Consider the following 12184-nt stretch of genomic DNA (forward strand, 5'->3'; position numbering starts at 1 on the left):
GACCGTTTACGCACTGGAGGTTTCATGCTGGGCTGCAGGCTGGAGTTTGAGCCGTGGCAGGTTGCCCCACCTCTTCCTGCACCCACACGGGGGGAGCATTTGGCATGGGTGTGCCTCATCCGCCCCCGATTTGTGCTCCTGCACTAGAGCTGGGGCAGTGAATTTCCCAGTGCGTAAACGGTCCATGTGAAGCTTGCGAAACGATGTTGGGATCGACTCTTTTTTGGCTTCCAAACCCGCAGCAGAAGAATGACTGGGGCCACTGTCTATTTGCATCCTTTGCGAGGTGCCTTCAGAAACTCTTAATACATCTCCCTTTTGTGTCTCTGTGTGTGTGAGTGTGTGTCAGTAGTAGATAGATATATATAATCTTCCATTAGGCCTCCCATTTTTCCTCCCGTCTTTGCGGCTTAGCTTTCCCGAACGCCATAGTTCACAGCAAAGCCCTCTGGTAATGACAGCGGCTGAGCGATAATGTACTTCCCTGATTTCCCGTTAATCGTCGCACTTGATCCAGCAAGGCGTGCCAGCTCAGTGGCAGAAGGGGGCCTTCGCATCTCGGAGGGAGGCAAAAAGGACCCCTTCAATTTATAGCCTTGGCCCACTCAGCAGTTTCACTCAGTTTCTGGCACAGAAACGAACGTTTTAGGGTTTTTTTCCCTTCTTCTTCTTTCATTTAAGAAAGGAGAAGGCGGGAGACCCCTCCGTTCTTGCGAGCGAAACAAAGTCGAATTGATTTTTCACTCACTTCGAAATACTTGAAGCCGGCACTATTTGTGGGGAAGTGGCTCTAAATATGGTTATTTTTCAGGGAGGAGGCAACCCCCCCCCCCCAGTGACACCTGCATCCACAATGCCAAATAACATGGACTGTCTATTGAAGCCTGTTTCATCCAAAGTGGATTCAAGGGATTCATATATTTTTAAAAATGTAGAAGAAAAAATTGGTCTTTATGCCCCCACTTTTTACTACCCGCAGGAGTCTCAAAGCGGCTTACAATTACCTTCCCTTCCTCTCTCCACAATAGACACCCTGTGAGGTAGTGGGGCTGAGTGAGCTTGAAAGAACTGCTTTGTGAGAACAGTTCTAACAGGACTGTGATTGACCCAAGGTCACCCAGCTAGCTGCATGTGGAGGACCGAGGAATCAAACCCAGCTCTCCAGAATAGAAGCAGCCAGTCTTAACCACTATACCAAGCTGGATTGTTACATCAAACTATACATAGAATGATATTGGCTCGATATCAGGGGGAGGGGAGGAATTTCACAGTCAGAGGAGTTCAGGAGTGGAATAGACTGCTTAAGGAGGTGGTGAGCTCCCCTTCACTGGCAGTCTTCAAGCAGTGGCTGTACAGATCTTTATCCTGCTTGAGGCTGATCCTGCATCGAATAGGGGGTGTGACTAGATGGCTTGCATGGGCCCTTCCAACTCAGGGATCCTATGAGTCTAGTTCAGCAGTGGAATGGGCTGCCTAAGGAGGTAGGGAGCTCCCCCTCACTGGAATTCTTCAAGCAGCTGCTGGACAGCTACTTATTCTGGATGCTTGAGGTTGAACCTCCATTGAGCAGGGGGTGGGACTAGATGGCCTGGATGACCCCTTCCAACTCTAGGGGGCTTTTTGCACGGCTTCAAAATCGCACAATGGTTGCTAATTGGAAACGCTATTGATTTGCCTTAATGCACGACGTCGTAGACAATCTGCAACACTCCTGAAACCGATCAGCAAAAAGCGCTTCGTTGTAGCGCTTTCAGGGGAATCCCAAAAAGTGGATTCACCCTCCGGAAAGTGCTACACCCTTGCAAACAATCTGTAACACTAGCGATAAAGACCTGTGCGTTAACATTGTTGCGGTTTCTTCAAAGTCCCTCCTCCTGAGCCTGTCCTCCAAACTTCCGGTGAAGCGATCGCCATTTTTTTTTCTCCGAGCGAGCGGGGATAAACGCACCAGCAAGCCTCTTTCAGTTTAGAGGCTTCCCTGGCTTCAGTCCCTCCCCTTCAGTCACTAAGCACACACATTTAACACAGTCATTCAGCCGAAAATCGGCCCGTGAGAGGGGGGGGGAGGGGGGATTTTTTTTCCACTCCGAGGCAGCGTGGCCACGATCAAATGACAGCTCAAACAGAGGCTTCCCGGCTTCAGTCCCTCCCCTTCAGTCACTAAGCACACACATTTAACACAGTCATTCAGCCGAAAATCGGGCCCGTGAGAGGGGGGGGGAGGGGGGATTTTTTCTTTTCACTCGAGGCAGCGTGCCAACGATCATACGATCAAACGACAGCTCAAACATATTAGGCAGCTGGATGGGTCTCTCCGTTGCAACGAATCTACACAGATTCGTTACAATGGGTGTGTGTGTTTTTTTTAAAAAAAAAACCTTTCTTAAAGGGAAAGGGGCTGTTTGGGAGCATGCTAACGGCTGCCCATTGGCTGCTTGACGGCCAGGGGCGGGACGAGCTCGGCAATAGCGCTTCCTTTCTAGCGATTTCTGCCGAGACCGGAAGCCTGTGGGAAACGCTACAAAATGCAACTGGATACCACTACAAAGGCAGGTATGCATAACGACGAATTCCACTATTTTAAATGGCGATTTTTCATTCAGTGACCAATTTGCAACAAAGATCCCGGTGCGTAAAGCCCCTAGGATTCTATGATTGTTTGTACCTCATCTTTCTCCCTGTCAGGGACTTGAAGCAGCTTGCATCATTCCTCTCTTCTCCATTTTATCTTCACAACAACCTGTGAAGTAGGTTAGGCTGAGAATACTTGACAGCCCAAGGTCACCCAGGAATCTGCTATGGCGTGTGGGAATTCAAATCTAATATCTAAGAGTCTCACCTCCATACTAGTCCAAATTTACCAAAAGACATTCCAAAAGGTTTAGGCTTCATTTACACATGAGGTGGTGGAACACTGAAGTGGCAGGACAGATTTGTACCACATTGAGGTGCAGATGGTAGATTCTGGTTTTGGATGCCACTTTACGTTTTTTTTCTTAACTGAACACAAATGAACACTGTTGGAAAGACATTTCTACCCCTGCTTTTTTTTGTTTCTTTTCCTCCTCCTCCTCCTCCTCCTCCTCCTCCTCCTCCTCCTCCTCCTCCTCCTCCTCCTCCTCCTCCTCCTCCTCCTCCTCCTCCTTCTTCTTCTTCTTCTTCTCTTTCTCCTTCTTCTTCAGCAAAAATCGCTAGCCAGGAAGCGATATTGCCGAGCTTTGTCCCGCCCAATGGGCGGCCGTTATCATGCTCCCCAAAAGCCCCTTTCCCTTTAAGGAAGATTAAAAAAAAAACACACAGACGTTGCAACGAATCTGCGTTGATTCGTTGCAACGGAGAGACCCATCTGGCTAGCAGGTGGTGTTTGAGCTGCTGTTTCATCGTTGCCACGCTCCCCCGAGTGAAAAAAAAAATACCCCCCCCCGCACGGGTGCGATTTTCGGCCGAAAATAGAGTGAAAAATAAAGGGAAAATAAACCAGCAAACGGGGCTGTGTGTTGCTTGGTGCTTGGTGACTTAAAACAGCTCTGGGGAGGGACTGCAGCCAGGGAAGCCTCGCTGGGTAAATGAAGGCTCGCCGGTGCGTTGATCTCCGCTCGCTCCGAGAAAAAAAAATGGTGATCGCTTCGCTGGAAGATCAGAGGAGAGAGCCAGGGGGAGGGACTTTGCAGAAACCGCAACAATGGTAACGCACAGAACTTTCCCGCTAGTGTTGCAGATTGGTTGCAAGAGTGTAGCGCTTTCCGGAGGGTGAATCCACTTTTTGGGATTTTCCTGAAAGTGCTACAACGAAGCGCTTTTTGCGGATTGGTTTCAAGAGTGTTGCAGATTGTCAACGACGTTGTGCATAATAGCAAATCAGTAGCGATTTCAATTTGCAACCATGGTGCAATTTTGAACGAGTGCGGAATGGCCCCAGGAGATCTCCTGCTATTGCAGCTGGTCTCTGCCAACCACAGTGAGTTTGCCTGGAGAAAATGGCTGCTCTGGAAGGTGTACTATATCACATTAGACCTGGCTGAGATTGCTCCACTCCCCAAACCCTGCCTTCCCCCAGCTCCACCCCTACAAATCGCCTGATCTCCAACTCAGAGCTGGCAACCCTCCACCCTCCCAGCCAGCATTACCTTTGCCTTCTGGGGTTTAGTTTCAGTTTGTTCACTCTTAACCAATTTAGCACAGCACCAAGGTGATTTTTTAGGACCTCTACTGAATCTCCTGGAGATTTGGACAAGGATATATACATAGCTGAGTATCATCAGCATACTGATGACAACCAACCAGGTAGGGCCTGGTGTTCTCCCACTGTTTCTCCTGGTCTCCAGACAATAGAAATCACTTCCTCTCGAGAAAATGGCTGCTTTGGGAAGTGTTCTCTATGCTGGGGGTAGTCAACCTGTGGTCCTCCAGATGTTCATGGACTATGTTTGCTGGCAGGGGCTCTTGGGAATTGTAGTCCATGAACATCTGGAGGACCACAGGTTGACTACCCCTGCTCTATGGCGTTAGACCTCCCATCATTACAACTGATTTCCAGTCACCAAAGATCAGTTCCCCTGAAGAAAATGGCCACTTTGGGAGATGGGCTGTATGGCATTATGCCCCATTGAAGTCTTCCCCTCCTCATACCCCACCCTCCTCTGGCTCTACCCTCCAGATACTTCCCAACCCATTGCTGGCAGTCTTAGTGCCCCAGATCCAGCCCTATAGTTAGCACTCTCCTTAGAAAAAGCAAAAGGAAGCCCACAAACCTACTTTCCCTCCTGTGATGGCTGCATCTGGCACCCTTTATTTTCATCCCTTCGTGCTTAGTAATTACGGTCTGATCCTGAAGGCTTCGTTGCCACTTGCCTTTATACCGCTTGCCTCATTTGCACAGTGGCAGGCAATAATCTCTTAGCTCTGCCTTCCCCGGGCCCCATTCACCACATTATTTAATCAATAGGGTAATGACCTCCAATCGGCCATTTTGTCGGGTGGCCTGAAAATAAATGAAGCCAGCGCCAGGACTAGCATGCCTGCCTCCCAGTTTACAAACAGGAGAGAAGAACAAAGTTTTTTTTTTGGGGGGGGGGAAGAGAACCACCCCGTTTCCACACCAGAGCAATTCTTATTTGCAGAAATGCCTTTCTTCATTCCTCTTGCCGGAAAACAACATGTCACAAGCTTGCAATTCACTCTTCTTCTCTTTGGATGGACTTAATTAGGGAACATGTGCGCTCGCTCGTGAGAGTGTTTGCTGGAAAGATTTCGGCAGATAACACAGGAAACAAGCCCTTTTCTCCCTCACACACAGCGTGTCATCACTCGGAGCACTGAACTGTAACGAGCACCATAATATTGAACATGATGAAACGATAACGTGGTCTAAACACGCTAATATGCTGCGTGCAGGAGACGGAACTTGCGTTCCGCAGAGGAAGGCTTAGATATACTTGAAGGGCTGTTGAGTCTTCTCACTTGGATTTCCTGAATCGGTTAACTATGTCTGCTGACCCTAGTATTCCCAACCTCCTGAAGATCTCCTGGAATGACAACATCACCAGATGACAGAGGTCAGTTCCTCTGGAGAAAATGGCAAGTTTGAGCAGGTAGGCTCTAGGGCATTATGATCATTTCCCTCCCCAAAATCTGCCCTGTCCAGGGTCTGTTTCCAAACCTCCAGGGATTTCCAAGACAGGAGCTAGCAACCCAAGCTGGAGAGCCAACTTGGTGTAGTGGTTAGGAGTGCAGACTTCTAAGCTGGGAAGCCGGGTTTGATTCCCCACTCCCTCACATGCAGCCAGCTGGGAAGGTGACTGTAAACCACTGAGACTCCTTCGGGTAGATAAAAGTGGCATATAAGAACTAATTCTTCTTCTTCTTCTTCTTCTTCTTCTTCTTCTTCTTCTTCTTCTTCTTCTTCTTCTTCTTCTTCTTCTTCTTCTTCTAGTTGAACCTGTGTGTATTCAAGAGAAATGAAACACCTATTTATGCTGATATATGTTTGTATTTGTGTTGACAGAGTTTAAATATACAGAGGAGCCAAGCATCAGGCTGCTTATAAGAATACAATAGTTTTATTGTAAAGACAAACAATGTTGTATAGAAAGAAAAGAGAGAGCCCTGTCTACCTGTTCTGTTTTCATTCAGTCTGTTGTAGAGGCAAACAGGGAGGAAGTGAGAGGGGAGGGCGGGTTTGAGGGTGGGCAGTGCTGCAGAGAATATTGTGCCTTTCCCCCTCCATACGGTCTTGCCCCTGGTTACTCACTGGTTGCTCACTGCTGGGATGCGAGATAAAAAATGGCAAATCCGCTTTTGGCGATTCCTCTTAACCCGAGGCAAATATGGGCAAAATGTGAGCCAACCCCTGGACAGCCTCAGGATGCAGGCAACATCATGTGGAGGGGGCGCTAAAAAAGATTCCTTGTGCAGAAACGGTCTTGTTTTTTCTATGCCGCATTTCTGTACAAGGAGTCTCAAAGCAACTTACAATCACCTTCCTTTTCCTCTCTCCACAACAGATACCCAGATGTTTACTGCATGGAGGCTGCTGCACCGGGCTGCGGCCTTCTGTTTGAGCTGCGACATGTCCCATGGGGGAGCATTTTGGCAGCTGCACCTTATCTGCCCTGGATATGTGCCCCCACATGGGGGCCTTTTTGTCTGTTTGTTTATGAAAGTGGTATTGCATGGGGATGCAAATGCCACTGTCCTAAGCAAAAAAACAAAAAAAACCCCCAAAAGCCAGGCAGCTCCGTGGTGTTGAACAGCACCGGAGCTGCCTGGGCCAGTTTTTGTCCCTTCTGGGACACCATAGTCAGGGGAGGAGCCGGGCGTGGATGGCCTGACTCTTTCCTTCCCCATGGCCCCGATCCGGCATAGTGGTTGGAATATAGCTCCTTCAGAGGGTAAGCATGAGGTTAAATTCATGGTGTGCAGAATAGCCCACAGTATTTATTGTCATATGAGTTTGTTCACTGTTTGAGCAGACCAAGGAAAGCCCAATGGCTCTTTAGAGGGTCATCTGAAACAAAGTTGTTATTGCTGTTGTTGGGGAGTGCCATCATGTCACTGGAGGTGTGGGGGAGGGGTTCAAGGCAAGAGCCAGAGATGATTTGCCATTGCCTGTCTCTGGGGAACAACCATGGACTTCCTTGTTGGTCCCCCATCCAAGGACTAACCATCCCTCCTTAGCTTCCAAGATCTGGGCCATCCAGATCAGGACAGAGGTGGTTTATCATTGCCTGTCTCTGCGTAGTAACACTGGTTTTCCTTGGTGGTGTCCCATCCAAATACTAACCAGGGCCGATAGCCTGTTTATCTTCTGAGACCTTTCATAATCTCTGCTATCTCCACTATCCAGGACAGATCTCATATAGTGACCCTGTAGGGTTGTTAAAGGTAAAGAGCCTTTTGTGGTGCAGAGTGGTAAGGCAGCAATCTGAAATCTTTGCCCATGAGGCTGGGAGTTCAATCCCAGCAGCCGGCTCAAGGTTGACTCAGCCTTCCATCCTTCCGAGGTCGGTAAAATGAGTACCCAGCTTCCTGGGGGGTAAAACGGTAATGACTGGGGAAGGCACTGGCAAACCACCCCATATTGAGTCTGCCATTAAAATGCTAGAGGGCGTCACCCCAAGGGTCAGACATGACCCGGGGCTTGCACAGGGGATACCTTTACCTTTACCTTTAGGGTTGTTAAGGCAAGAGATGTTCAGAGGTGGTTTGTGATTCCTTGCCTCTGTGTATGTCACGAATCCTGGGTTCCTGCCCCAATTGCTACATGTATGTGTTTATTTTCCCAATAGTTCCCGTAACTCCCACCTGGCTCTGGCATCTCAGCTGGGCTCAGGAGCACCATCCCTCCCTTTGCTTCTTGCTTACATTTCTAAGATCTCATCCCATTTCTGTGGCCTCGCTATCTTCCTTCAAGGCTGTCTTCCCCCAGATACCCAAAACACCAGATGTATGAACTGTTTTTACAACTATCCATTTCAACTATCCTGACCCTACTTTCCTGCGTGAATGCCCGATTCTCACCTAATGCCGTTCCCTGGTCTTGCCCCCTTTCCCACGGCCCAGGTATATAGGTCTTGCCACCCCCTACCCTGGTGTCTCTGTCAAAGACTCTGTCTGTGAGCATATGCAAAATGCAGACTCTGAATTCTGACTTTCCAAATAAAGACTTTTACTTAAAGCTTCAACCTGGAGCTTGAGAGTGATGTCTTTGCCAGTTGGATGTAGTGGTTAGGAGTGTGGATTTATAATCTGGCGAGCCGGATTTGATTCTGCACTCCCCCACATGCAGCCAGCTGGGTGACCTTGGGTTCGCCACGGCACTGGTAAAACTGTTCTGACCGAGCAGTAATATCCTGGCTCTCTCAGCCTCACCCACCTCACAGGGTGTCTGTTGTGAGGAGAGGAAGGGGAAGGCGAATGTAAACCACTTTGAGATTCTTTCGGGGAGAGAAAAGCGGCATCTAAGAACCAACTCTTCTTCTTCAGTAATATCAGGGCTCTCTCAGCCTCACCTACCCCACAGGGTGTCTGTTCTGGGGAGAGGAAAGGGAAGGCATTTGTAAGCCATTTTGAGACTCCTTCAGGTAGAATAAAGTGGTATATAAGGACCAACTCTTCTTCTTCCTTCTTCCTCTGATGAGCTTGGGCTAACTGGGGCTGACCAGGTCAGGCCTTCTAACCTGGAGTTGGCAACCCTTTGAAACATCTGTGCAGAAACCGCTTTTGAGCAGCAGAAACTACAGGACAGAGGTTATGCCAAAGGCATCTTCTTGGTGACTGCAAGCCACTTTGAGACTCCTTCAGGTAGAGAAAAGCGACATATGAGAACCAACTCTTCTTCTTTTTTGGTGTGAGTTTGCTGGGTCCAAACTGCTTGGTTCCTGACAGGTAGCAACCCTGGGTCTCCCATCCATGGACTAACCAGAGCCAACCCTGCTTAGCTTCTGAGAACAGACAATATCTAGCTAATCTGGGCCATCAAGGTCAGGTCCAAGCAGGGTTATACATTTTAAAGTCAAGGGTATAAGATGGATGTAAATGAGCTTTGCACAGAGCTTGCTAATCAAAACACTGAATTTATGACACTCTTTTAATGAAGTAGTATGTTATCTGAGGGGGGAAATAGTTTATTCGCGTAGCTTATGATTTTTGGCACTTTAATTTTTAGGTGTGTTATGGAGATGACAATGTGCCAGTCACCCGAGCTGTCTGATGGCAGCTCAAAATCTGTTCCCGAGCCCGAGTAATTTACAGTTGGATGAACACCTTCCCAAGGAAAAAGTTATTGCTGAAGTCCTCTCAAAGGCTGAGGTGCAACACAAAGCTTGTTAGGGAACCTCTCATAATGAGCCTATGTGTGATAAAGTGGTGACAGGCAAGCACGCCATCAATCTCACCCAGGAGGTGTTGTAAAGGTAAGTATTCCTGAACATGCTTGAAGCACTTGCCGAATCTGAAGAGATGCATTCCGTGTGAAAAAGCTGTACTTTGGAAGTGGTTGCCCAAAAATAAATATGACCGTGGCTTTGGGGGAGGGGGAGAAAGTTCTGAAAAACTACTTCTTCAGTTGTCCCATCTAGAAGAAGGAGCTGGTTCTTATATGTCGTTTTTCTCTACCCGAAGGAGTCTCAGAGTGGCTTACATCCCCCTTTCCTTTCCTCTACCCACAACAGACACCCTGTGAGGGAGATGAGGCTGAAAGAGCCCTGAGATTACCGAAGAAGAAGAGTTGGTTCTTATATGATTCTTTTCTCTACCCGAAGGAGTCTCAAAGCGGCTTACAATCACCTTCCCTTTCCTGTGAGGGAGCTGAGGCTAAGAGAGCCCTGATATTACTGAAGAAATTGGTTCTTATATGCCGTTTTTCTCTACCTGAAGGAGACTCAAAGTGGCTTACATTCACTTATCCTTTCCTCTCCCCATAACAGACACCCTGTGAGGGAGGTGAGGCTGAGAAAGTCCTGATATTACTTCTTGGTCGGAACAGCTATGTCAGTGCTGTGGCCAGCCCAAGGTCACCCAGCTGGTTGCATGTAGGGGAGCACAAAATCAAACCCAGCTTGCCAAATTAGAAGTCCGCACTCCTAACCACTACACCAAGCTGGCTCTCTAGTGGGGTGAACGCTATTAATATTAGTTGTTTTCCTTATACAGTCACAGACTTAGATAATTATAACGTAGAGAAAGCTGGTGGGAGAAGGGGAAATGAAAGTCCATCAAAATGGCCCCCACAAAGAATTCCAAGAAGAGTTCCTTCCTGGAGGAAATGGCAGCATCAGAGAGCAGACGCTACGACATCACCTCCCCACAGGTTGCCTCTCGTCCCCCAAGTTCTAGCCACCCCAAGCAGTGCCCCAAATTTCCAGAAATTTTCCAAGCCAGAATTGACAGCGCTATGTAACCAGTGTAGTTGTAACCATTACACTGGCTCACCTGCTGAAATTGCCTTTTTGATCATTGAACCTCTGACACTTCCCAAATATGTTTCTAATTTCTAAAGTAAGATCATACCATTGTAAGATTAGCTAACAATGGCTCTTGAAGGTAGTGAGACCACAATCTCCTGTAATGTTATAGTGTTCCATGTAAACCGCCCAGAGCTGTAAGGAATGGGTGGTATAAAAATCAAAATAAACAAACAAACAAATAAATAAGTCCCATAAGTAGCTCCAACCTCCCTTTTCTGTTTCTCCCAGTAAGACACTAACCTGGTTCTGACCCAATGAGCCAAGGTTGACTGACCTCATCAGATTCCAGAAGCTAAGCAGGGTCAGCCTTGGTGATTTCTTTGGTGTAGTGGTTAGGAGTGCGGACTTCTAACCTGGCATGCCGGGTTCGATTCTGCACTCCCCCGCATGCAACCAGCTGGGTGACCTTGGGCTCGCCACGGCACTGATAAAACTGTTCTGACCGGGCAGTGATATCAGGGCTCTCTCAGCCTCACCCACCCCATAGGGTGTCTGTTGTGGGGAGAGGAATGGGAAGGCGACTGTAAGCCACTTTGAGCCTCCTTCGGGTAGGGAAAAGCGGCATATAAGAACCAACTCTTCTTCTTCTTCTTCTTCTGGTGGAAGACCCCCCAAGGAAGTGCAGGGTTAGTATTTGTATGGGTGACCACCAAAGAAGCCCAGGGTTGCTAAGCAGAGGCAAGCAATGGCCAACTACCCCTGTTTGTCTATTGCCTTGGTGGCCATATGGGGGCAAAACCAAAAATCTGCTTTTGTAGGTTTAGTGTTACCACGTCCAGAAATTCAAATATAACCAAATTAAAAGCAAATATATATATATATATAAATGCATGAATGTGAAAATCCACTTAAGAATCAACTCATTTAATTTCTGGAAGGAAATTCCACAGAAGTGGATCTGCCGTACCAAATATTCTTGACCAGCACGTTTTGTTCGGTCTTGATGGAAAGTTGGACTTGTCAAAAAAAAAAAAGCCTTAGTTGGCTGGACTTTAATTGGCACACGGGTTCCTGCAGGAGCTGATGAGTCTTCCAGCAGGCAGGTCCAGGGCCAGAAATGGCTTTAAAGGTTGGAAATGAACTGAAATGCTTTAAGCTGAAGCTGGAGACAAGTCAAGGAGAGATGGTGAATGTCCTGCTTTCCAGCTGTGTTGCTCAGACATGAAGGTTCATAGATTAAAGGCATAGGTGTTATCTAGCTGGCCCCAGAAGAGCTCATCTTGCAGGCCCTGTGGAACTGAGCAAGCTTGGGCAGGGCCCTGACCTCTCTTGCGATCTCATTCCACCAGGCAGAAGTCAGGGCCAAAAAGGTCCTGGCTCTGATTAAAACCTGGCATATAAAGGGCGTGGCAGGCAAGGGGCCCAGCAAGGCGGCGAGGGAACTGACCAAGCAATGTGAGCTGCATGTGAGACCCTCTGGACTGAATGGCTGTCGGGTTCCCCTGAATAAAACAGTTTGAACAACAAGACGTAACATTGCAGCATGGTAGCCAGCACAAGGCAAAGAATCAAGCATGGCAAATCCCACTGACATCAGGCATCAAAAATCACTCCCAGGTTCCTGGCCAATTGTGCTGTCATAAGCTGTACCTCGTCCAGCCTAGATGTGCTCCCTGCACTGTTCCCTTCCTTCCCAGCCAGAGGACCTCCATCTTTGAAGTGTACAGTTTGAGATGCTTGCTCACCACCTCTAAACACTTGGACCAATCTGGACATTT

At 48.1% G+C, this 12184-nt stretch overlaps 1 long non-coding RNA gene across 2 annotated transcripts in view; it reads left to right on the forward strand.

The window, feature by feature from the left end:
* LOC143826202 (uncharacterized) overlaps positions 1 to 12184 on the forward strand; it is a 66730-nt gene that overhangs the window by 51350 nt on the left and 3196 nt on the right. The window contains exons 1-2 of one of the 2 annotated variants that reach the window (XR_013227033.1): positions 5376 to 5591; positions 9167 to 9413. This is a non-coding gene — a long non-coding RNA (uncharacterized LOC143826202). Of the gene's footprint in view, positions 1 to 5375; positions 5592 to 9166; positions 9414 to 12184 lie in introns of those variants that run through there. The other variant, XR_013227031.1, reaches the window with a different exon arrangement.

The sequence above is a fragment of the Paroedura picta genome, chromosome 1 (assembly GCF_049243985.1).
Source record: "Paroedura picta isolate Pp20150507F chromosome 1, Ppicta_v3.0, whole genome shotgun sequence".
Taxonomy (NCBI): domain Eukaryota; kingdom Metazoa; phylum Chordata; class Lepidosauria; order Squamata; family Gekkonidae; genus Paroedura; species Paroedura picta.